Consider the following 27,127-nt stretch of genomic DNA (forward strand, 5'->3'; position numbering starts at 1 on the left):
CCCTGGTCTGGGAAGATCCCACATGCCGCGGAGCAACTAAGCCCGTGAGCCACAACTACTGAGCCTGCGCGTCTGGAGCCTGTGCCCCGCAGCAAGAGAGGCCGCGATAGTGAGAGGCCCGCGCACCGCGATGAAGAGTGGCCCCCGCTTGCCACAACTAGAGAAAGCCCTCGCACAGAAACGAAGACCAAACACAGCCATAAATAAACAAATAAATAAATAAATAAATAAAATTAAAAAAAAAAAAAAAAAAAAAAAAGATGAGCCCCCTGAGAGCCATGGCTCTTGGCCTGTGGCAATTTAAAAAAAAAAAAAAAAAAAAAGTTAAGTTGGGCCCCCCGGCGTCCAGAGCGCGCACGCAGGGCACGCACGGCCGGCGGGGCCGGCGCTCCAGGCCGTTGGTCTCCCCGCCCGGATCGCGAGCGTTGGGAGTAAACACCCCGCATGGAGATCCAGGCGTGTTCGCCGCGGAGGCGCCGTTATCCCGGACCGGGCGGACCCGAGCGTGAGGCCGCCGCAGGTACGTCAGGCGGCCGGGTCCCAGGAGCCGCCGCTTCTCCGTACCCGCGGGGCCGTCCGTGCTCTCCGGCGTGCCCGGCGTGCTCGAGGCCCCGAGGGCGGGGGTCTGCGCTGGCGGGGGCGGCGGGCGGCGGCGTGGCCTCGTTGCGCCCCGGGAACCGCGGGGCGCCGACTGGGCGGTGCGAGGGCGACGGTGCGGGGCGCGGGGAGGACGGGCGGCTTGACGCTCCGGTGCACTGCATGCCTGCCCGTGGGAGCCTCGCGGTCCCCTCCGCTCGCCCCAGACCGGCCCGGCTCCCGGCTGGTGTCCCCGCATGTCCAGATTCAACGGCTTTTTTGTTTAAACTCTATTGTTTTGAAATAACTCTATTTTGACCATAAAGCGATAAACATACACAATATTTATTATTTTATCTTGGAAACGTTAGGGAAAATTTATGTAGGCAACTGAATTATGCAGAAATCTTCACCAATAATTGAAACCCTGCAACTGTGTGGCATTTTCTTCTTTCCACTTATGTGGATTAGAAGGAAGCAACCCATTGTCCAAAAATGCCTTCCCTGACACCCTGTCATCACTTCTTGTATTCACTATGAAAGTGACAACATTAAAAGCAAATAAAATGGAATGCCATATTATTCAATATCAGTTGGAAACATATCTGAAGGAATTAATTTATTGCCTTCCACAGTGACACTTAGATAGACAAAATGTTTAATTAGAAACAGAGAAGTAGACACAAAACATAGGCACTGGTTTTAGTTATCTAAACTATAATTATGTCATAGGTCAGCCGGGGGGCAGAAAAATGCAATAATCCTTAAAAAATGAATTTATTTACTTCCTCACATTTGCCATATTGGAGTTGAGACACTTACACCATAAAATCCACAAAACAGACCCCAAAAATGTTTTAAATAATTCTGAATACATTTATAGACAGAGGATAAGTATCAGGATAATTTATTAATAGGAATAAATAAAAAGTTGGCCTATGTATAAATTTATTTTCTTCTATACTCAGTAGAATTGTATATAGCAATTTATACATTATAAATTATTTCGTACGTATAATATGTTTTAATATACCTAAAGTACTTGTGAGTATGGCATAATTATTTCTCTACTTTTCGATTCTGAAGCAAAGGCTCAGTAAACTGTGCAATAGAGTCAAACAGTCACAAATTTAGTAAATGAGAGGACAATATTTCAAATAAAGTTCCTCTGGCTCCAGTACCATACCATGCCCTTGGCACTTGGCACAGAAGGATGTACTAGTCCCTCACAGGAGGGTGAGGGACTGCCAAGAACTGAGAAAACCTCTGACACAGAAGTACAGCAATATCTCAAAATATCTTGAAACACGTTTTCAAGTGCTTCTTTTACCAAATATTGATTTTCTTCTGATTACCTCTTCATTCTCCATTTCCACAGCCATGGTCTTAATTCAGAACCATCAAGTTACACTTTGACTTTAGTGGCAGTTGAATAATGTCTTCCTAGTCTGACACCTATGGTCTTACCCCTTGCTTACTCATAACTTCTCTCCCCCTAGTCACCAAAATTACCTTTCTAGAACAAAAATCTAATAATTCCCTTCCCTTATAAAATTTTAGAGTCTGTACCAAGCTACCATATCCAGTATCAGTGTGTAGTGTATGATTACATTTTCTCAAACCCTATAGTTTATTGTTACCTGAAAACCATGTGCCATTTATACCTTTGTCCCATGACGCACTGTTTCTTGGATCTCCTTTCTCATCCTTTTACCTGATAAGGTTACCATGGGCACTGTACATTTTATTTACTATTTTAAATCACTTGAAGAAAATATTAGGAGAAGGTATATAAACCCAAGAACTTATAACTTCACTAACACAAATGTTTGCTCCTTCCCATCTGGTCAAGGGTTCCATTATCAGTGGAATATAAGCAACACGCAGGCCAGATATTTTTTGTTAGTTTTGTTTTGTTCACTATGTTCCAGCATCTAGAATGATACCTGCCATGTAATTCACACTGGAATATATATTGAATTAATGACCACATGAATAGCAATTTCAAAATAGCAAAAAACAAACCATCTAACAAATGAAAATCTTCTCACAGAAGGATAACATGATTGACAAAAGGCAGATGACTGAGTAAAAAGACCAATAACTGCATAATGCAATGGCTTGCTTATGAGAGGTACTTAATAAGTATTTATAGAATTATTTTTATATAGAAATTCTTATCCTCAAAGATCCCACTGAAGATTTCTTCCTCTGTATTAGCTCTAACATTTCTCTAGTAAAAGTTACCCTGAACTCCTTTGTATCTCTTTGTATCTTTTACTTATAAATGATATTCCATGTATCTTTAAAAATGCAAATTTTTCAAGAGCTGTCTAGAGATTTAAAAGTGTTCATTCCTTTTGACCTAGTATTCACAGCATTCTGAAAAAATGAGCAGACGCCTAAATCCCACACACTTGTAATGTCAGTGAATCTTCCTTTTTTCAAGATAGAAAACACACTTAAATGTACCAATAACACGATATTTATTGTGTATAATTACATGATGAAGTTCTTATGCATCAAATTACCGGTATTTTATGAGGATAGTCAATGATTTAAAAACTGCTTATGCCATAATATTAAGTGAAAGCTTTGACATACAGTGTTACAGATTGTGTGTGTGTGTGTGTGTGTGTGTGTGTGTGTGCGCGCACGTGCGTATTGATCTGAACGCCAACATAAAGCACTGAAAAAAGACTAAGGAAAATAAGCTGCTGGCATTATATATTTTCTTTCGTCAGTTCATTTATGCTATTCCACACTTTTCACATATTTCTTTAATGAACATGCATTACTTTCATCCTAAAACCAAAACAAAAGTGAAAGCCTGTTTTCTACTCAATATTATACGGATGAAGTAAAAGAAGGCAAATATTGTAACACTTAAAACTCAGAATTTGCAGTGATATAAACTCGTTTTCAATGATATAAACCTATCTTCTGTTGACTGCCAAGTCCTAGCTCTGTGGCGTTGATAAAGACACTTAAGGCTCTTTAACCCCTTCATAATTCTGGATTTATAATTATACTTACTATATTGAGTCATTGCATTGGTTAAATGAGGAAATGCATGCACCTAATGTACTGTTTGGAGCAAAATAATTATTTTATAGATATGAGGAACAGCAACATTATAGTCAGTCTCTTTTATGTAGTTTCATAATCAAATAGTCATTATATATAAATTTAGCTCTCCTGTAATGTTTCATGTATCACTGGTACTCAACACATATTAATAATAAATAAAAATCTTTTAAAAGCACAATTGACCCTGGAAAAGTTCAGTTGATTTGTACTCCTAATTTCTAAATGGCAATCAGGGCAAGACAGAAATTTCAGCTGGCATTTGACATTACCAGATCAATTATATCTCTAAAGTTACTTTTACATTGATTATAAACATTTAAATAAGTGCTCCTTTGCAAATGAAATATTTATTTGACTTATTATTGAGTTCTAGAATGAACATTGTAGAAGGACAATGCTACCAAAAGCAAGTTTCTACATTTGAGAATCTAGAAATTCCTCCTTCATAAGGAGACCATCAAAGGAGTTGGGCTGATGGATTTTGGAAACGGGTGGAACCAAGCAAGCCGTAAGAATGAGGAAATAAAATACTTTTCTTCTTAGTTGCTCTACGTTAACATTCCGTATACAGGACAGTAGTTTCTCACAAGGGATTGGTTCCAGGACCCCCCTAGGATGCCAAACTCCTCGGATGCCCAAGTTCCTTCTACAAAATGGTGTAGTGTTTTCATATAACTTATGCACATCCTCCTGTATACTTTAAATCATCTCTAGATTACTTATAACACCGAATATAATGTGAGTGATATGTAAATAGTTTCTGTGGGAGGCAACTTTAAGTTTTGCTTTTTGGAATTTCCTGGATTTTTTTTGAATAGTTTTGATCTGCAGTTGGTTGAATCTGCAGATCTAGAACTTGCAGATACAGAGGGTTGACTGTAATCTGTTAATGGATAGGGTAAAATTAAACAAATGACTTAATTTGACCAGTCATCTAGGGCCAATGGTAGATACATAGAAGTAGAGGATCAATTCCTGCTCATAAGGATCTAATGATCTACTTAGAGTGATACATACTAAATTATAGAACAATGAATAAAAACACAGTGGCACAGGAATTATCACTTGTACTTAAATTAGAGTCTCTTGAAGTTCAGAAGACGTGTGGCCACTTCAATTTCAAATAGATGAGAGTTCATGGGATAGGACCAGAATTTCGTGGCAGAACAGGGCATTATTGTGACTTTCTCAAACAATTTCTTTATCCCCTTGTGTTCCTGCTTGTTACATGAATAGTGCAGCAAATCATTTTAAAGTTAATTTTTACTATTAAAGAATCATTATTGAAAGCTACTTTTATCCTATTCCAAATGAAATCTTGTTAAACATATTTGAGAGTACAAAGAATGAACACAGCCCTGGAAATAATGCATTCACTGGTTTTGTTGTTGGGGAGGAAGAGGCAGTGGCAGTGTTGTCTGAAATATGAAAGATTTGGGAGATTATCTGATTCTTTTGAATGAATAAATCTCATGAGTATTTGAAAACTCACACCTCCAAAAGTCAGTTTCTATTGTTATTCCCCAATAGAATTTGGAAAATCATACCCGTCATTCCTAGACTTAGGAGAGTATATTACAACCAGTGAAACAGAATTTATTTCTTACACCTTTAAAATCTAATGTGTGATCATTTCTTACACTGTCACTCCTTGGATTTCTAAAATATAACAGTAATAATAATAACAAAACATATTTCTGTACTTCTGTGTACCTGGCTTATTATTGACTGCTTTCTCTGAGCCTTACTCAAATAAGAACATGAAGTAGATACTACTGTTATACAGATTTGCTAGGTTATGTGCAATTCTCCATTACCATCAATATCTTAGTAGCTTACAAAAGGGCGATTGATATTTTGCTCATGTATGTACTGTCTGTGGGTTGGCTGCAGCTCTATTTTTCACAACTTCTTAACTCTAAGATTCAGGTTTAAACATCAACTTCCATCTGAAACATGCTGTCCTAGTGCAAGAGTGGGGTAGGTGAAGGCAGAACTTCATGATTCATAAAGCTTCTGCTGTGGAGTGGTGCATTCCACCCATTCACATTTGATTGGCCAAAGGCAAGTCACATGATTAATTCTGATGTCAGTGGTGTAGTGGTGTGTATTCCTCCCACGTGGAGGGGGTCTGAAAGCACTATGACACCAGGAGGTGTTGTATGAGCTTCTTGTGAAAGCAGAAAATAATTTGAAAGAATAATACAATTGACCACAGGCGCTTTTCCTATTTTACTGAAGAGGAGAAAAATAACTTGATCAATGTCACACGGCTAGTTGGCGGCATAGGTAGAGTTCACCTCAAACAATGTGGTTCCAAAGTCTACTTTATTATGTCTGACGCTATTTTGTGTTATGACACTTCTTTATTCAAATACGCATACTCTTATATCCCAGAAACAAGACCCTAATTATGCTCTGTATTTGCATTTAACTAACAAGTGAGCAGAAAGGATCTTGCTTTCTGCTGGTTCAGATTTCCTAAGTGATTCATACTGAATGTACACTTAAGATAAGCAGAGAGTGTCACCAGGCAGATCTGTGAGAGAGTAAGTATCTCCATTTCAAAATACAAGTATTTTATACTTCTGGAGATATCATTCCAAAATCAAATCGCAACAGCTTCACTCCCCAGGAGCAAGTGATGGAGACTCATTTGGTCCTTTGAAGAAGCTTGTAGATAATGAGCTGAAATACAGGGACTGGCAATTTCTGCAGATAGTACACCTATAATTGCTATACTTTTGTATCATCCCATTACTTCAAATCAGCAGGTTGTCTTGAAATAACCTGCTGCTTAACAGAGAATATTAAATATATGCATTAATGTTCTGGCTGTGGCTGTTGTCAGAAGGTAATGAACTCTTATGTGTTTTAAAATATAAAAGGAATGTTCCATTTTATAATGCAATAATCTAAGTCTTTAATGATAATCACATGATAAACCATTTACTGAATGCCTGAGAATAAAATGTAAATAAGACTAACAGCCCACTGAGAAAGCACCATTTTTCTAGAGAAAGCCTATATGTTATGTATCAATAGGAAAATAAAACAATAAAATAGTATCTGCTCTAACATCCCTTAAATGATTTTCAGAATTCTGAAAAATTTGATTATTCTTTAGTTATTTCAATAATTAGGATAAGATTATGCGTTATTAGGAAGGGAAAACTTCTGAAATCTGCAGGGTAATAATAGCAAAATTTTCATGAAATTAAATAAAATGAAACTGCTTTTTGAAAAGCAGTGTTATGTAAAGTATGTATAGTAGACTAAAAAACACTCTTCAAAGGTATCAGATCCTAATGCCTGGAACCTGTAAATGTCAACTTATTTAGGGGAAAAAAAATGGTCTTTTTTACACATGTGTTTAAGTTAAGGATCTTAAGTCATGGATCCCAAATGCAATCACATATATCTTTACAAGAGGGAGGCAGAAGGAGATTTGAAATACACAAGGTACTGTGAAGATGAAGTCAGAGACTAGAGTAATGTAACACAAGCCAAGGAATGCTGGCAGACACTAGAAGCTGGAGGAGGCAAGCAACAGATTTTCCCCTAGAGCTTTGGAGGGAGTGAAGCCCTGCCAACACTTTGATTTTGATCTAGTAACACTGATGCTGGACTTCTGGCCTCCAGAACAATGAGACAATAAAATGTATGTTCTTTTAAGTCACCAAGTTTGTAGTGATTTGTTTAACGACCCTTAGAAAATTACTATAGATTTAGGTACAGGGATATAGGATATTGTGTAATAAATGCCTGAAAATATGGAAGGGGCTTTGGAATCAAATAATGTATAGAGGTTGGAAGAATTTTTTGCCACATTGTAGAAAACATCTAGATGCACATAAACAGACTGTTGGTAGAAATGTGGGTTAAAGGAAAGGGCTCAGAAGGAAATAAGGAACATACCACTGGAAACCGAGGGAAAGGCGAATCTTGCTATATAGTGACAGAAATAGCTGAATTGTGTTCTACAGCTGTTTGAAGAAGCAAAACTTGTAAGCAAGGAACTTGGATATTTATCTGAGGTTAATTCCAAGCAAAGCATTGAAGGTGTTAACCTGATAATATCAAAATGCAAGCAGACAAATATAAATTAAGAAAAAAAAAAGCTTAAGCAAAAGGGAACCATCACTTGATGATTTGGGAAACAGCCTATCAGATGGCAAAATATGATAAAATTAGGATAGTAACTGTTAGGAAAGTATACTTTGGAGAGAAGGCCCATGGCATGTCTGGATAACCTGCTACTAGTGCTGAAGAGATTACATAAATGGCTCATGAAGTCACTCAACCAGAAGAAGCCTTGAATAAAGATGGGATTATCAAACCAAAGATCTGTGGAGGATGCTGTGGCTAAAGGTGTGAATCCCTGTGATATACCTGGGCAACCTGAAAAGGTTTTTGAGAATGTTGTACCACCATAAACACTACCAGATTGGACTGGAATGGATAACACAGGATAAAATGAAGAAAGGCCTTTGAACTACAAAAACTCTACAGGCAGGCAATTGGGTGATAAAGCTACTGAGAAGCACACATATGTTCCCTCTGAAGTAAAAGGAAAGATGATTCTGAAGGCAGAGACTTGGGCCCAGAGGTCATAGCAATGGGCTCAGAAGAAGAGATGTAAGCCAAAATCACAGCAACAGAAGATGGAGCTGTGTTGCAGATGTTGGAGTCAAGGTACAGAGGGTTGTTCCCAGGTCTTAAAACTTACTGAGAATCTGCCCTTCTTGATTATGAAATTGCTTGGAATTTGTGAATCCTTTCTTCCATTTTCTCCCTTTTGGAATGGGAATGTCTATAAATATTATACTGTGTCTATCCCTCAGTTGTATTTTGGCAGCAGATAACTTTCTAGTTTCACAGTTGTATTTTGCAGCAGATAACTTTCTAGTTTCACAGGTATAGAGATGGAGGAAAATTTTGTCTCAGGATGGATCATACCCAGGGTCTAATACAATCTTAATTTAACTGATTTAGATGATGAGATTTGCAATTTTGGAACTAGTATTTAGGCGACATTTTGGACTTGTGTTGATGCTTTACTGTGTTGAGAATTTTGGGGATCTTGGCATGGGTGAATATATTTTGCATCTGTTATAGATAGACATGAATCATTGGAGGCCAGAGAGAAGACTGTAGTAGGCTGAATTATGCCCACCAAAGATATCAAGATCTAATCCCTTGAGCAAATACTCACAAGGTACTTGTTACTTTATTTGGGAAAAATGAAAAGCTTTTGCAAGGCTTTTGCAGACCTCATTAAAATGTACATGTTGAGATGAGGAGAGTATCCAGATTACATGGGTGATCCCTAAATTTAATCACACATATCCATATAAGAAGGAGACAGAGATGAGACACATGGCAGGAAGGCAGTGTGACTATGGAGGCAAAGATTGGAGTGATCTGGTACAGACCAAGGAATGTTGGCAGTATCAGCTGGAAAAGGCAAGGGGCAGATTCGACCCTGAGTCTTCAGAGGGATCGTGGCCCTGCCAACATTTAGCCCAGTGATACTGATGTCAAACTTTTGGCCTCCTAAACTGTGAAAGAATAAATGTTTATTGTTTAAGCCACCAAGTTTATACTAATTTGTTACAGCGGTCATAGGAAACTCATACAATATGTAAGATGCTATTTCCTATCTGAATTATATTAACACTTCTTAATAAACTTAAGATATTATATAAATTATCCAGATCTAATCTAATGGTGTGAATATCTATTTTATAATTACTTGTGCCTATTTCATTAATGAAATCAAATGCTTATCTGAACAAAATGCTTCATATTAAAAGATGGGCTGTATTATCAAATTTTTAAAAATAAATTTATTTTATTTATTTATTTTTGGCTGCATTGGGTCTTCGTTGCTGCGTGCAGGCTTTCTCTAGTTGCGGCGAGGGGGGCTACTCCTCTCTGAGGTGTGCGGGCCTCTCATTGCGGTGACTTCTCTTGTTGCAGAGCACAGGCTCCAGGCGCGAGGGCTTCAGTAGTTGTGGCTTGCGGGCTCAGTAGTTGTGGCTCACGGGCTCTAGAGCGCAGGCTCAGTAGTTGTGGCTCACGGGCTTAGTTGCTCCGCAGCATGTGGGATCTTCCCAGACCAGGGCTCGAATCCGTGTCCCCTGCGCTGGCAGACTGACTCTTAACCACTGCGCCACCAGGAAAGCCCATTATTATCAAATTTTAAAGAAGCAAAAAAGAAAAAAAAAATAGAGTAGGTAAAGCATATGAATGTATGTAATTTTATAGTTTGGTGCATAATGCATCTATTTACAGGAGTTCTGGTTTCATTTCAAGTCTGTTTTTCCCTGCCTCAGAACAGTTGTGAGGATCAAATAACCTAGCAAATATATATTAATAACTTCAGGTCTAAAGTGGCATGTAAATACAGAACAATGATTATTGATTTTTGCCCCTACTGTTATCTTATTAGAATCTGGTGGACTGTTCTGTAACCTGCACACCTGCATCTCTTATCATATCTTTCTTACTTTTCTAGTCATCTTATTTCACTGAGAATTTCCTACTTTCACCTATTTTTCAAATTGAGCACAACTGCAAATATTTAGAATATGAAAGTTATACTCTTTCTTATGGGGTAGATAAAATATCTTACTTCCAGAATTTATATTTTCATCTCTGATAATTACATTTGATGATTCTTTTGTGGATGGCAGTGATGATTGTGATGTGCGTGTGTGTGTGTGTGTGTGTGTTAATGTGTGGTATGCAGGGTGCATAGGGTAATGTAGAATAGCTTATAGCCCTGGGATAGGATGATTTGATACAAAGACTTTTAGAAATCTCATACTTATGTTAGTTTTAAGATAATATCTAACTCAGATTATATATATTCAGCTTATCCATTAGACTGGTGTAACACAAATAATATAAATTTTTTTTGCTTACATTGCCCCATACTTATTTCTCTAAAGACCAGTCCTTATCTAATGATTTCACTCTTACTCATTCTTGTTATAAATAAGTAAAGATTTTCCATTTTAAATCTCTTTATCAAGGTATTCAAAGCTCCCAGCTCCATATTGCCTTTTCTGCTTTATTTTCCACTCAAGTCACACAGAATATAGTGCTATGACCTGAAGTAATCGTGCTTTTACAGCTCCATGATTTACAAGGTGTGCTCTTTATTCTTTTTTTTTTTAATAATGTTTCTCTCTTTTTTTTTTTAATTTTTTTTATAGCTACTTTATTTATTTATTTTTGGCTGTGCTGGGTCTTCGGTTCGTGCGAGGGCTTTCTCTAGTTGCGGCAAGCGGGGGCTACTCTTCATCGCAGTGCGGGGACCGCTCTTCATCGCGGTGCGCGGGCCTCTCACTATCGCGGCCCCTCCCGTTGCGGGGCACAGGCTCCAGACGCGCAGGCTCAGTAGTTGTGGCTCACGGGCCCAGCTGCTCCGTGGCATGTGGGATCTTCCCAGACCAGGGCTCGAACCCGTGTCCCCTGCATTAGCAGGCAGGTTCTCAACCACTGCGCCACCAGGGCAGCCCGCTCTTTATTCTTAAAATAAATTTGCACCCTTATCTTTGTATAAAACTTTACATACTTCAAGTTGAAAAATTAACATTGTGTATACAATTCTCTGTCCCACCAGGAAAATATAGCTGCACCGCATGCTGCTTTTCCGCTGCCCTTTGTGTATCTTCATTATGGGATTTACTATGTAAGAGTGCCATATATTCCAGTGCCTACTTCTGTAGACAAAAACTGCTCAAGGAAAAGTATCTTTAGTAAAATCATTACGTTGCTAAAGCTTTAAAATCATTTTTTGGAATAATGCAATTTATATAATTGTATGTACATGTTTCAGAAAAGATGATATAGGGTGAAAGATACAGTGTTTTGCAGAGAAAATATAAAATTTAATCAAAAAGAAGATACAAACACAGACCCACAAATTAAAATTTGATTTTTAAACTTTTTCACAAGATTATTCTTCCTTTAAAAAATCCAGTAGGCACCAATCTGTTTTTATCCATAGATATAATTTTAACTTGAATAACTCCAAGGGAAGTTTTCTAATTTAAATATAACACAAATTCTTTTCATGACATTAAAACATAATCTCTAAATAAGCCATATATTTTCTTAACATTTTCACAGGAACATTAGAAAATTATGAAATCCCTTAATTTTTACAGACAGGAAATGTGAGACTTAGTGGAATTGTCAATATACATGCAGCAGATCATTGTAGATAAATAATAAAGTATACCCTCTATAATCTACCCCCAATTGTGTTTTACTTCTTAATATAGTTTGTTCTGACATTGAACTTCCAAACAACTTGATGTGCTTTGCAAATATTTTCTTCATATTACTTAAAACATCTCTACAAGATTTTGGCTCAAAAGTGTTATTATGTTATAGAGTATTGGCATGGGATATTTCTCTATAGTAACTTTCTTTCTTGATGATGGTACCCTAAAGATTATTAACAGTTGTGAGAAAGAATATTTTCAGGGTTAAATAACAATGCACGTGTTAATTCCGTATTTGGGGTTATTGTATTAAGTATAAAGGCCATCATCCATGCTTTCTTGATAAATGATGAGATCTTTTAAAAAAAAAAAAAACACAGAATCTTTATTTATTTATTTATTTTTGGCTGCGTTGGGTCTTTGTTGCTTCGCGTGGGCTTTCTCTAGTTGTGGTGAGTGGGGGCTACTCTTTGCGGTGCGTGGGCTTCTCATTGCGGTGGCTTCTCTTGTTGTGGAGCACAGGCTCTAGGCGTGCAGACTTCAGTAGTTGTGGCACGCGGGCTCAGTGGTTGTGGACCACGGGCTTAGTTGTTCCACGGCATGTGGGATCTTCCTGGACCAGGGCTCAGACCCGTGTCCCCTGCATTGGCAGGTGGATTCTTAACCACTGCGCCACCAGGGAAGTCCTAAATGGTGAGGTCTTAAATATGATTTTCAACATATTTTTTAAACCAAGATACAAAGACAGAGATGTCAAGGTTTCTGAAGCCAGTGAGAAGAGAATGATTGTATTTGCTTCCAGTAATACATAGCATCCTGAAACACATTGGGAGCCCTGCATGTTTCTTAATTTACAAAGCAACACTAAGCCTGAAAATTCTGGTTAATGTTTTGTTAACTGCCTCTCAAGGGAAATATCAGAAAGGTCACAGTGGAAAGAAACAAACGTTTCTCAATATCCACAATACATTCAACAGCCTGATCTGAAACTGGAGAAGATACAGAGATAGAGATCTCAGAACATCCACAATACTGCCTTTTGATGCTACCCAGGAAGGGAAAAATGTCAGGAAACTGAGTGGTTGAAAAGTGTTGGAGTACTGAAATAGGATCTTCTCACCTGATACCATCTCTCAAAAAAAAATGTGGACTCATTTTTTAAATAAAAGGAAGTAGAAGGACTGCACATCTTATAAAATTCTAATGTGCAGGCAAACATAGCCAAAATGCACTCCAGAGAGAGATTATACTTTTTCCCCTAATTCATAATAAGATGCTCACTAAAGTCACAGAAATAATGTTATAATTCTGAATTCTTGAAAACATGATGAGGTGAACCACATTTCAAGTCTAATTGTAGTATTTACTATAATTAAGTCCACCTGGCCTCATGTGTCATTTAAGGCCTGTGTTTCCTTATTGGTTTTCTGTCTGGATGATCTGTCCATTGATAGAAGTGGGGTGTTAACGTCCCCCCTATTATTGTGTTACTGTTGATTTCTCCATTCATGGCTGTTTGTATTTGCCTTATGTATTGAGGTGCTCCTATGTTGGGTGCATATATATTTACAGTTGTTATATCTTCCCTCGATCATTATGTAGTATCCTTCTTTGTCTCTTATAACAGTTTTTATTTTAAAGGTCTATTTTGTCTGATATGAGTGTTGCTGCTCTAGCTTTCTTCTGATTTCACTTTGTATGGGGTACAGTCTCCACCCCCTCGCCTTCAGTCGGTATGTGTCCCTAGGTGTGAAGTGGGTCTCTTGCAGACAGCGTATATACGGGTCTTGTGTTTGTACCCATGCAGCCAGGCTGTCTTTTGGTTGGCACGTTTAATCCATTTACATTGAAGGTAATTATCAATATATATGTTCCTGTTGCCATTTTCTTCATTGTTTTGGGTTTGTTTTTGTAGGTCTTTTTTCTTCCTTCCTGTTTTGTTCTCTTGTGACTTGATGACCACCTTTAGTGTTAAGTTTGCGTTGCTTTTGCTTTTTTGTGTGTGTATCTATTGTAGTTTGGGTTTGCTGTTTTTATGAGATTTTGATATAGCAGTCTATGAATGTACAAGCTTGTTTTAAGTTGCTGATCTCTTTCCCGCCTAGAGGAGTTCCTTTAGCATTTGTTGCAAAGCTGGTCTGGTGATGCTTAATTCTTTTAGCTTTTGCTTGTCTGTAACGCTTTTGATTTCTCCATCAAATCTGAATGAGAGCCTTGCTGGGTAGAGTATTCTTGGTTGTAGTTTCTTCCCTTTCATCACTTTAAGTATATCCTGCTGTTCCCTTCTGGCCTGCAGAGTTTCTGCTGATAAATCAGCTGAAAACCTTATGGGAGTTCCCTTGTATGTTATTTGTTGTTTTTCCCTTGTTGCTTTTAATATTTTTTCTTTGTCTTTAATTTTTGCCAATTTGGTTACTATGTGTCTTGGCATGTTCCTCCTTGCATTTATCCTGCCTGGGACTCTTCCTGGACTTGGGTGACTATTTCCTTTCCCATGTTAGGGAAGTTTTCAGCTGTTATCTCTTCAGGTATTTTCTCAGGTCCTTTCTCTGTCTCGTCCTTCTGGTACCCTGTAATGCGAATGTTTGTGCATTTAATGTTGTCCCAGAGGTCTCTCAAACTGTCTTCATTTCTTTTCATTATTTTTTCTTTATTCTGTTCTGTGGTAGTGATTTCCACCATTCTGTCTTCCATGTCACTTATGGGTTCTTCTGCCTCAGTTATTCTGCTATTGTTTCCTTCTAGTGCGTTTTTCATTTCAGTTATTGTATTGTTCAAGTCTGTTTGTTTTGTTCTTTAATTCTTCTAGGTCTTTGTTGAACATTTCTTGCATCTTCTTAATCCTTGCTTCCACTCTTTTTCTGAGATTCTGGATCATCTTCACTCTCATTATTCTTAATTCTTTTTCCAGAAGGTTGTCTGTCTCTACTTCATTTAGTTGTTTTCTGGGGTTTTATCTTGTTCTTTCACCTAAGACATAATCATCTGCTGTTTCATTTCATCTAACTTTCTGTGATTGTGGTTTTCATTCTACAGGATGCAATATTCTAGTTCTTTTTGCTTCTGCTGTCTTCCCTCTGGTGGATGAGGCTACCTAAGAGTCTTGTGCAATCTTCTTGATGGGAGGGACTTGTAGTGGGTAGAGCTGGATCTTGGGCAGGGCCATGCTCAATAAAAGTTTAATCCGCTTGTCTGCTGATGGGTGGGGCTCTGTTCCCTCCCTGTTGGTTGTTTGGCCTGAGGAGGCTACAGGCTGTTTGGTGGTGCTAATGGCAGCGTTTGGGAGGGCTCACATCAGTGAGTACTTCCCAGAACTGCTGCTGCCAATGTCTTTGTCCCCACAGTGAGGTACAGCCATCCTCTGCCTCTGCAGGGGAACCTCCAGTGTTAGCAGGTAGGTCTGGTCCTGTCTCTTATGGGGTCACTGCTTTTTTCTCCTGGGTCCTGGTGCACACAGATTTTGTGTGTGGCCTCCAAGAGTAGAGTTTCTGTTTCCCCCAGTCTTGTGGAAGTCCTGCAATCAAATCTCTCTCAACTTCAAAGCCGGATTCTCTGGGGACTCTTCCTCCCATTGCTGGACCCCTAGGCTGGGAAGCCTGACATGGGGCTCAGAACTTTCACTCCAGTGGGAGAGCTTCTGTGGTATAATTGTTTTCCAGTTTGTGGGTCGCCCACTTGGTGGGTATGGGATTTGATTTTATTGTGATTGCGCCCCTCCTACCATCTCGTTGTGGCTTCTCCTTTGTCTTTGGATGTAGGGTGTCTTTTTTGGTAGGTTCCAGCATTTCTTTATTGATGGTTGTTCAGCTGTTAGTTGTGATTCCAGTGTTCTCCGTGAATATGTTACTTCTTAAGTTTATCTAAATATTATCTAGACAACACCCTGCAGAATTTATGTATAGGTTTATTTTCACATATTTAAAAGTAAGTTAATTTTATTTATAATAGTCCTTTTTCTTTAAGATTTAAACTCCAAAATATATTTATATTAAATTAAAAAAAAAAGGTTACAGGCTTCAGTTAAAGATTAAGAAATTGGAATCTTGAAAATGTCATCAGTGAATAGAAAGCAACAAAGCTTGGGGATTCCCTGGTGGTCCAGCAGTTAGGGATTCATGCTTCCACTGTAGGGGGCATGGGTTCAATCCCTGGTCAGGGAACTAAGATTCCCCAAACTGAGCAGCACAGCCAAAAAACAATAACAACAACAAAGTTTGCTCTAAATGAAATACCAAAGATAAAACAGATACAGTCCTAATAATATAATGGAGTTTCATAAACTTATCAAAAAATACACTTTAATTTTAAAAATTAATATGCTAATGACATGAGACAAGCTTTACAATTTATTGATAATTAAAAATAAGCGAGTATGAAATTTTACATTTATACTGTCTTCAAATGTATCTTAGAATACAGAGAAATTTGTCTATATTCTGTGTTGTATCAGTACAGAGAAAAAGTATTTTAAAAGGTAGTATATTATAGATATCTTCTTAATAGCTGACATAATATTTTCATTACCTTCCACCTCAATAATCCCCAACGTAGAAAGGCAGATTTTTGTTCTTGCCTACCCTTCTTTCTTTAATCTCAGGAAATTTTGAGGGCTACACATTGTTCTCACAAACCAGAGCTCCTCTCCTCTCACAGGATGGCTTGTACCTGACTGGGAGTATGTATTGTAGCTGCCCTGTTCTGACCCTGGATACTGTTGTTCCATTAAAATTGTTTCCTGTACATTTCTCCAGTTTGTGCCAGCCACTGTCCTCATTTTAACAGTGCTCAGCTCTGTGCTTTCAGCAACATCAATTCACAGATGTTTCTGCTGCCTTTTGTCCTGACCAATCCACAAGAAATATATTGACACATTGAACTACAGAAAAAGTTAACGCTGTCCCATAATGAGAGACACCAATAACTAAGGTGATAGACAAAGAAAAGAGGTGAGAAAATCTATGTGACCAATAATTTAATATTAGTGAAGAGTCAAAAGAATAACAGATGTATAAAGGAAGTTCCTGATAAAGAAGTACCAAAAATTAATGAAAATGAAAACTAGTTCGACTTGAACCTAAAATTCAGGCAATTGAACATAAAAAAAATTGTTCGCAAAATATATTTTCTTATGTTCACAGGTATAGTAAATAATAATTTCATAATGCTCTATGTTAGAAAGGAACAGGAAAAATAATTTCTCTCTTAGTGTTACGAACGGGGGCAATTTAAATTCCTCTCAAAATTAAAATGTTTACACATTGTCTATGTCAAATTTATATCAAACATGTATTTCTTGTTAGAAATCTTTTTAATAGACTGCAAATACATATATAAAGCATGTCCAATGTGGTATTATTGTAAAATAAAAATATTAGAAATAGATCTGATCAATATAAGAAAAGATTATATAAATTATTATGTTTCCAATGTGTAATAGTATATTGACATTTCAGAGAGTGAAGCATATTTCCATGTACTGACAGTTTTTAATGATAGTTTGAGGTAGGTGTGTTTGTGTGTGTTTCCTTTAAGAATTGAAATGTAATTTACTAAAATGTATTTCCTTTTCCTCCCTACTTTTTCGTGTTATTCTTGTCATATATTTAGTCATATATTTTATATCTATACATGCTATAAACTGAACAATTAAAGTGTTACAACTAATGATTTATACAAGTAATTTTTAAAGAAACTTTAAAAAAGACATAGAAAGGTATATGTATGCATCTTTCATACTAACCCACATATTTATCATTTCTGGACTCTTCATGTAATTTTGAGTTATTTTTTGTAGGTATTTTCTTTCCATTTGAAGGATTTCCTATAGCATTTCTTATAAGTTAGATATGCTAGTAACAAATTTTCTCGGTCTTTCCTTTTCTGGGCATGTCTTTATTCACACTGATTTTTGTTTTAATGGATATTTTGCTGCATATAGAATTCTTTGTTGACAAATTTTGTTTGTGTTTTTCCTGTTCTATGAATGCATCATTCACTCCACTGTCCTCTGGCCTCCATAGTTTCTTATGGGAAGTCACATATTTATAGTATTTTTGTTTCCGTATCCAATAAGAGTTTTCTCTTGTTGTTTTCAACACTTTCTATGCTTTAATATTAGTAGTTAAGTATTATGTATGGGCATCTGTATTAAGTTTATTTGGGGTTCATCAGCATCATGGAACTTATGATTAATATTTTTTATCAAACATTGTTTTATCAAATATTGTTTTAAGCTCTTTTGTCTTCTCTCTTTTTAGGATATTTTAGGTAGCATATTATAGCAACTCTGAATTCTGAATTAGTTCTTTTTTTTTTTTTTTTTGGCCACACCACACAGCATGCAGGATCTTAGCTCCCCAGCCAGGGATCCAACCCATGCCCCCTGCAGTGGAAGCGTGGAGTCCTAACCACTGAACTGCCAGGGAAGTCCCTCTGATTAGGTTTTATTCACTTATTTATTTATATGTTTATAATTTGTCCTAACGTATTCTATAAGAAGTCTCTCTTACTATTTGAGGCTGCTGTTGTTTCTGCTCCATTTTTTGATGTTTATTTTTCTTATTTAATTTTTTAGCTTTGCATCCTAGGAGTTGCCTGTGTTTCTGGTCAGCCAATGATTGGGTAAAAGTCGTGTGTGAATACTGAAAGCACATAAGTCTTCCATCACTGCCAGTGGATCTGACTGTAGCTTGTGTAGAACAAAGCCAGGAGGATTTAAAGTGTGCCTCAAATTTAGCTTTCCTCTGTTCAGTCTTATTTCTCCCTGGTGTATGCTTGTGATTTCCAGTCAGAGATATGTAGAGAACTTTACAAAATCTTCATATCTCTCATCATTTCCAGGATTTCCCCAGTAAATTGCTGGGTAGTCTCCTGCTTGCCCATCTAGGACCCTGAACCCAGGCTTTTAAGGCTTTGTTTTTTCTCCTTTAAGTTCCAACTGAGTTCCTTACTTTTCCTGACAAGGGCAATGGGCATAGGTGGGTTTTTGCCCTTCATTCTTGAGGAAGTCTTCCCTCTATGGAAGCTGAGCTGCTGCATTTCACTGCCCACCCTGGCTTGGCAAGTCAACTACCAATGTTCTAAGAAGAAATTATGAGGTATTTTGCAAAAATTTGAAGTACATGCTAATGAAAACATACCATATCAAAAGAAATTAATGTAATGCAGCCAAAGCTGTGCTAATGGAGAAGTGTATAGTTCTAAATTTTCTTACTTGAAAAGAAGAATTCTTAAACTTTATATTTCCATTTTTAGAAACTAAAAATAAGTGAACAGATTAAAAACAAGCAAGCACAAAGAAGGAAATATGTATTAAAGCAAAAACAACAACAGTAAGGAATTGGATACCAGATGAAAAACACAAAACAAAATTGCCGAAGTTAGTTTTTTAAATAAATTTGAAGAAATTGTTAGTCTTCTAGACAGACTGGAGGTTTCACAATGTCATTAAATTCTGCAAAAATTAAGATAAGGTGATAATGAAGTAAATTTGGGGTTTATCAAGGCTAATCATGATTTGAAATTGAGGATCAAATGTAAAGCTTAAGGTAAATATCTGGAATAATTTATTTCCATTCTTTTCTAGAACATTTGGAAAATAGTAATCAATGCAATGAAAATGTAAATAATAGATTACAGAATGACTTCTTGGTTAGTGCTCATCAAATGATTTCAATACAAGTGGCTCATCTTATCTGCTGTGACTCTTGTGATGAGTTTAGCTCATTTGAGGAAGAAGGCCAAAAAATGAGTGGAAACTAACTAGTTTAGCATAAGGGAAAATAGTTGGAATTCAGTGAAGCCAAATATCCCTGCATATAAAGTTATGGCTTACATGTAAATTAAACTAATTAGCTAGAAAGACTTAATGCAGCTTCCAAAAGCCCTGTTCTTAATAGTGAAGAACAGTTTATGAATTGAATGAATCGGGTTCATAAAGTCTAAGTCTTAATATAGTCTAATCTCCACTTCTTTCTTTCACAACTTAGAATCTTGAGGCATGGAAAATTTGTAAGAGTTTCCAAAGTTCATACCAGTAGTTAGTAGAATAATTCACCCAATTCAGTGTCCATTCTGCTCCAGCACAACATTTTAAAGCCAGTTTGATATCATTTACTTACTTTACATCAAATGTAAGCATCTTTAATATGAAGTTTAATGTGTAATTTTCTAATGTTAAAAATTGATTGGCTTTTGCACAGTTACTTGTGCTCCATTTATCCCTACCATTTTGCTTTCTCATCTGCGATATATCTGCTTTCTGGGAGAAAATACACATTTTTACTGGTGTTTACAATATTTATCTCTATATAAAGAAATAAAAGTAAAAACAGCAACCTATTTCTTTCCTGAACTGTGCATGAAGATTATTACTAAATAATATCATATCTTTTCCAATCTATGTGTGCAAATAATTGATTTGTTTTAAAACAGGCATTTTTTAATGGGATAGTTATAAAATTTATTCTCCTATACTGAAAATATGGCTAAATCTAAAATTTAAGTATAAATATGATGACCACCATAGTAAACACAGTCTCTATTTATAGTTATCATTTGTTCCTGGAAACTATTTTCTGAATGTGTTTCAAAACAAAATTATGACTGTAAAAAGCCTGCTGTTCTATTTATACTCTAACCTTCCATTCATGCATAGATTAAGGTCAGTCTTTGCCTTATAGTCTCACCATTATTTTGTTAATTTTATCATGTGTTTATGACATGCCTAAGTATGCTTGATATTAAGCTAGGACCTGAAGATAAAATGAAGACAAATATAGCTTCATCCTCAAGGATTTATGATCTAGTGGGAAGTATTTTATTTTCTGAATTTCTGTATAAAACATATATTTGACATATGTCACCTTATTTACTCCATTGCCTTTGTCACACATCTACAAATAGATTGTGAGCATTCTCAGCAGAGTAATGATTGGTTATATTCTTATCATTATCGAGAAGGTAGTTTAAAAAAAAAAAAAAAAGAACGTAGTTTACTCCTGTGAGTAATATATTTGATGATAATCAATAACTATATTTGGGTAAGATGCTTGTTTTTAATCTAAAAATAATGTTTTCAATTTTGGCAAGAATGGTTTAAAAGTTATGCAGAAACATAAAACATATATAATATAGATAAGTGGATAAATTTTTAAACCAGAAATGTATATATTTAAATTTTGAGATGGGTTGTATAGACTTAAGTTGAGTATAAGTATTCTTTACATTGTTAAGGGTTTATATTATACTATGATTTAAATTAAAATAAAAAGTTAAAGTTGTTCTGACCAAAGACCTAGTTTAACCAATTACTGCAGTGCATCCAAGAGTATGTATTTTCTTGTACTTTTCCTTTTAATGGAAATGTTGCTTTCCAGGGAAGGAGATTTTAAATCAGTGAAAAACAAAGAAAAAAACCCGACATTATCCAAGCCATGAAATCTATATGTAAATTTTAATCCCATTAAAGGTTTGGAAATTTAGCATCGTTTGCCGAATTTTTTTTTATTTTGACAAATGTAAAATTGGCAGACTCATACAGCTATAGTAAAAAGTATTGGCTTTCATTTTCTGACACAGAAAGAAAGGAATATATGTTTCTAAAAAGGCGATTAGCTACAAATAGGTATATGTTGTGCCTTAGATTTAATTATGTGCATCAGACTGAAACTTTCCAAGATACGTTGACTTCCATGTGACATATTATTAGAATTTGATAATTAGAGGAGAAATCTTAATGTATTCAACTGGGTATATTATAATAAAAGATTCAAATATTTATTTTGAAAAATTAAAATACTTTTTATGTATGTACAATTGTAAGTTACTTATGAGGACTTCAGGTTTATAGAAATAATTGATTATCAGAATAAAAAGTAAATGAAATGTAAAAACTTAGTGTATCCAAACTTATGGTCCATTCTTTTTGTCTGTTTTTAGTAGATGACTTTATGTCCTATTTCACAAAGCAAAAGGAAGTTGTCAGTCTGTTGAAAACTCATCAAACTTACACACTTATCAGAGATTCTCTTCATTTTATGTGTGTGTATAAATACACAATACATAGGTATTACGAAGAATGTACTCATTGAGTGTTTATGTTATATAAATATAGCCCATGGAGTAGAATATATTTTGAGCAAGATGGAATTATATGAGTAGTGACTTGCATTTGTTTACATCAAAAATTTCTGTATTATCTATAATATAATGCTTTATTTGGGGCAATGAATTTAAGATATAGATATATATATGTGCATATATATTATATATACATATATATATATCGATGATCTTAGTGAAAAAAAATCTGTCAGCACTACCTAAATGTTTGAAAGACACACATAAATACAATTCATTCTTTAAACATTGTTGTAGGAAATCTTCCTTTCTCCTGGCTTCATATTTTCATGTCAAGGGGGCTCCACTAAATAAATACAGGTGGACCTTGTACCAGAATGGCATCACTGCTCTAAAAGATGAGTTTGTAAGGATAAACTGAGAATGTAGGAATTCCTCCTTCTCTCTTTTGCAAAACCTGGTTGATTGCTAGAGAGGTTCTTTCTGCTACTACTTTTAAAAGCTATTACAGTCTCTTCCTCAGGGAAGGTAACCTGCTGTGGGGTTTGTGAGTGATAACAATGACTGAGTGATTTTTGTTCAATTTTGGGGTGTGGTCATAGGAAGCTCAATATTGTCATACTCTATCACCTTTATCAACATTAAAATTAATTTCATCTTCCTTTGCTTGACTCCTGATGTTTTTTTTTTTTTTCTCCTATGGATCCCAACCTAGAAATATAGTATAATCACTGGAAAAAATCAGTGATTGCACATCAAATTAACAGCATATTCATAGTGCCAAAAATGAAAATCTATCTGAATTATTCTAGACAGTATTTTCTTTATTAACAAAACAGTTAAAGATTTCTTTATCCTGCTATTGAATATTTTTTGTGTGAACCCATACTGCTTAGAACTGTTGCAATCACCTCGCAACCCCTAGTATAGATTCAAAATGCTGAGAATGTTATTTTTTTGTGTATATATACTGCATTTCTTCATCCATTCATCTGTTGACAAACAGTTACGTTGTTTCCTGCCATTTACAACAAAGTAGATGAAACAGGAGGATATTATGCTAAATGAAAGAAGCCAGATGCAGGAAGACAAATACTATTGATACATCTCCCTTTTACGTGAAATCTAGAATAGCCAAACTCATAGAAGCAAAGAGTAGGGTGGTAGTAGCCAGGGGCTGGGTAGAGGTGGGAATAGAATGTTGATCAAGAAAGCGGGTAGAAAGTTTCACCTATGTAAGATGAATGAATTCCAGAGATCTAACGTACAACAATATAATGATTGCCAATGCTGTATTGTATACTTGAAATCTGCCATGAGGGTAGATTTTAAGTGTTCTCACCACCAAAAAAGAAAAAGAAACCAAAAAAGAAAAAGGTACCTGTGTGAAGTGATGGATATATTAATTACCTTGGTTTTGGTTGTTATTTCACAATGTATACATAAATCAAGTCATCAAAGAACAGAACTCTTTTGTGTAATGCTCCTTCTAAACAGCTTCTTTCCGAAAAGGTCTAATTCTAGTTCACCATAAATCGTGGTTCTAAAAATGTATGTTGGAATAAAGAAACAAACTTTATCCTATAGGTGGTTTTACCATCCATTATATATGACATTGGAAGCATCACACAAATTGGCAACAAACACTCTAACCTCCAGCTATACTGAAATTTTAACTATTTCTTTCTACCTTAACCTTATTTATTTTGCTCTGACTTTGTATATGATACTTCACTTATTTTTTTTATTACCTATTTGAAAAAGACTTATTCATCTTCACCAGCAGGACAAAGAATGCCACGTCTGAAAATTCTTCATGGATTTTTTAGTCTCTAGGCTATTATAGTGCGCAGTGGACATTTTAATAATAACATAGTTTATAGTGCAAGTTTATTATTACTTTCTCTTTCCCACTATATTGTGAGTTCATGTAACAGAAATTATGTCCTGTTTATCAATATGTCCCTCTTCTGGCACCTAGCCATAGCTCAATACATAAAAATAAATTAGTATAATAAAACTTTCAATTTTATATTTATGTACTTAGTACTTGACAAAAAAATAGATATATATTTATGCAGAATTTATATTCAGAATATATGCAGGTAAGGAAGAGAAAGAAGAAAAAAGTAGTGAATTTATAGGAATGAGATAAAAATGGAGCCAGAGTATCAGTAAATACAATGAATATGAATGGTGTTTTTATTACCTTGACACTGGCCATGATAGCAGAAGGAACAGAGTTGGGATAAATAATTTTATAATCGTTTTCTTTTTTAAGTTTAATGATAAATTTAGATTAAAACATATTCTGGAAATGATCTAGAATACAATGAGGGAGAACAAAGTTATCTTTAAACAAGACAACTTTAAAACAGCATATGACTCATAATATGAAAAAATAAGATTAATTTTATGAATGTTAGTTTTATATTTTGTTTTTATTTGGAATATTAATTCTAATGAGTTGTAAAGAGCGCTCAGTCTAAAATTTTTCATTCATTCCCTCATTAACCAAATAACCAAATGAATATTGAAGAGTCACTAAAACCAAAAGTGATAAAACATGTTAAAGCACAATATAAATGGAGACTGTAAAATAGCAAAACCTCAAAAATAGTTTGTAGTTATTTTGGGGGGCAAATCAAACAAGTACAAACAGAGTTTTCTCCTTAATTTTTAAAAAAATTCAAAAGCTTAGGATTCATAAGACATGCCTTAGCAGCCACAGGTATCAAAAGAGTTGGAAGATTTAAATTTTCCATGACTTAGGTATGAGATATGACATTGATAGTTGTATAATATTAAGAGTTAAAGAGAGGATAAACCTCTCTATTCTGTGGCCTTATAAAACTAGCCCTGAAATATTTATGTTCTGTTTTGTTCACCCAATTGTAACAATAATACCTAGAGCAAATTCATGAAACATCTGTTACCTGTTCTGAAGAAGGAGCCTGAAATTCATGTCTCATTAAAAGTAATTGAAGGAACAAGTAAGTTTAGCCTGCAGAAGAGGAGAGATAGAGTGAACTTAATATTTGAATCAAATGTATTAAAAGCTCCATTTTACAGGATATCATGTATGATATTTCCTAATGCCTTGGGAAAATCAGTTAAAAAATCTTACATTATAAGGACAGCCATTAATAGAATATTCCACACATTCCTTGGGTCTAACAAAGACAATTAAGAACCAGTTCTACACTATTGGTATTCCGGACATTTATTTTAATCTCTTCCTCCAAGTCTCATATCCTGTATATCTGAGATTCATATTCTGTCTTCTTAGTGACTTTTTCTTTAATATGTCTTAATCAAGTTCATCTTTCTAAAATTTCATTTTACTCATAATTTTTCTCCTTCCCCATGACAACGTGCTGCTTTTAATTGGAGCTTTTGTTCCTGTAATTTCTATTTCTTTCCTCCATTTGCCACTTCAAAATTTGAAATGCCAATTTTTAAGATCATCTTGTATCCCATGGTTAATAAGCTCAAATGTTATTTTATTTCTTTGATTGCTTGCAGACTGTGTGTCAATTTTCATATAGTTCATGGTATAATTATCTTTATTTGAACTTTTTCACCTATGTTATCCATTTTTCTTACTTACTATTTTCGTGCAATTAATTTACTTAGGTTCTATGATGACCATTTTCCAGTGATCACTCTGGGGATTAGGTCACGGATGAAAATTTCCTCACCAACACACCACCTCTATATCTAAACCAGCCTATATACTCTAGGTATTGTTCTGAGTAAAGAAACCTTCTTTCCTGCAGCAGATGTATATTTTAGAATGTTTTTATGAACTTATTGCACAGTAACATTTGTTCAGCTAATTAAACCGGCTAGTGACAGGAGTGTAGGCCATAATCTCTGTATCCTGTCTTCTATTTTGCCAAAAAAAAAAAATTTGTTTGCCTTTTTTTTTTAATCTGGTTCTGCCACTCTTTACAAAATCCCTCAGTAGAGACACATCTGGCCATATGAAGGAAGATTTCTTGACTACCCCTCATGAAACATATTCTATTTCCAGGAACTCTGCACTGAAATAAATTTGTAGGAACATGGGTTCATGCTTTGCTTCAACACAATTTTTACTACATTTCTTCATAGTTTGTGGCTACTGATCATGACTGATTTCTCCTTTCATTGAAGATTTAAGTATATTTGTTGCTATTCCAATTTTTGCTAATATTTTGAAGATTTTATCTTTCTGTCTGAAGTTAAAATACTGACACTTGCAAAAAACACTGATATAATAATGAATAAGGGAACTAAACCAAAGACAGGCCTTGACGTGCCTAATTGCCAAGCCCTCGACATGCCTGATGCAAAACACGGTTGCCTGATCCACTGCTGTCTGAACTTTAGAGAAGGCATGCATCAGGCTCAGAAAAGGCCACTGGGAAACTGAAAGTGGTATGAGAGCTATGGATATAGGAGAATCCAGGAAGCTCAGACCATTCAAATATCCCCACCTTGAGCCCATATCAACTTTCAGGACAGTCACTATAGAGAGCACATAATGTGAGCATTATATTAGACAAAAAGTTTAGCACCACAGGAGGATGAAATAAAGAATTTAGGGGTTAAAGAACCCTCACACTTGGATGGTGTTGGAGAGTATAAGACAAAAAGGAAAAAAGAAAAGCAACAAAGCCTATTGAAAAACACTATATATCCATGGAGGAAAATTTAAATGACAGGGAGAGAGAGAAATCAGAAGACAAACTTAGGGTCTTTAATTTTTCTTTTGAACGTAAATAGTTTCAAAATCCTTTTTTAAGAAGTGTAAAAATAATTAAACTGTGCATTAAAAGAATAATGCAGGGCTTCCCTGGTGGCGCAGTGGCTGGGAATCTGCCTGCTAATGCAGGGAACACGGGTTCGCGCCCTGGTCTGGGAGGATCCCACATGCCCTGGAGCAACTAGGCCCGTGAGCCACAACTACTGAGCCTGCGCGTCTGGAGCCTGTGCTCCACAACAAGAGAGGCCGCGATAGTGAGAGGCCCACGCACCGCGATAAAGAGTGGCCCCCGCTTGCCACAACTAGAGAAAGCCGTAGCACAGAAACGAAGACCCAACATAGCAATCAATCAATCAATCAATCAATCAATCAATCTTTAAAAAAAAAAAAA

At 35.9% G+C, this 27,127-nt stretch overlaps 1 long non-coding RNA gene across 3 annotated transcripts in view; it reads left to right on the top strand.

The window, feature by feature from the left end:
- Positions 1 to 354: 354 nt before the first annotated feature.
- Positions 355 to 27,127, top strand: part of LOC132362142 (uncharacterized) — a 70,128-nt gene continuing 43,355 nt past the window's right edge. For all 3 annotated transcript variants that reach the window (XR_009502233.1, XR_009502235.1, XR_009502234.1), the window contains exon 1: positions 355 to 520. This is a non-coding gene — a long non-coding RNA (uncharacterized LOC132362142). The remainder of the gene's footprint in view (positions 521 to 27,127) is intronic.

Source organism: Balaenoptera ricei, chromosome 3, assembly GCF_028023285.1.
Source record: "Balaenoptera ricei isolate mBalRic1 chromosome 3, mBalRic1.hap2, whole genome shotgun sequence".
NCBI classification, from domain to species: Eukaryota; Metazoa; Chordata; class Mammalia; order Artiodactyla; family Balaenopteridae; genus Balaenoptera; species Balaenoptera ricei.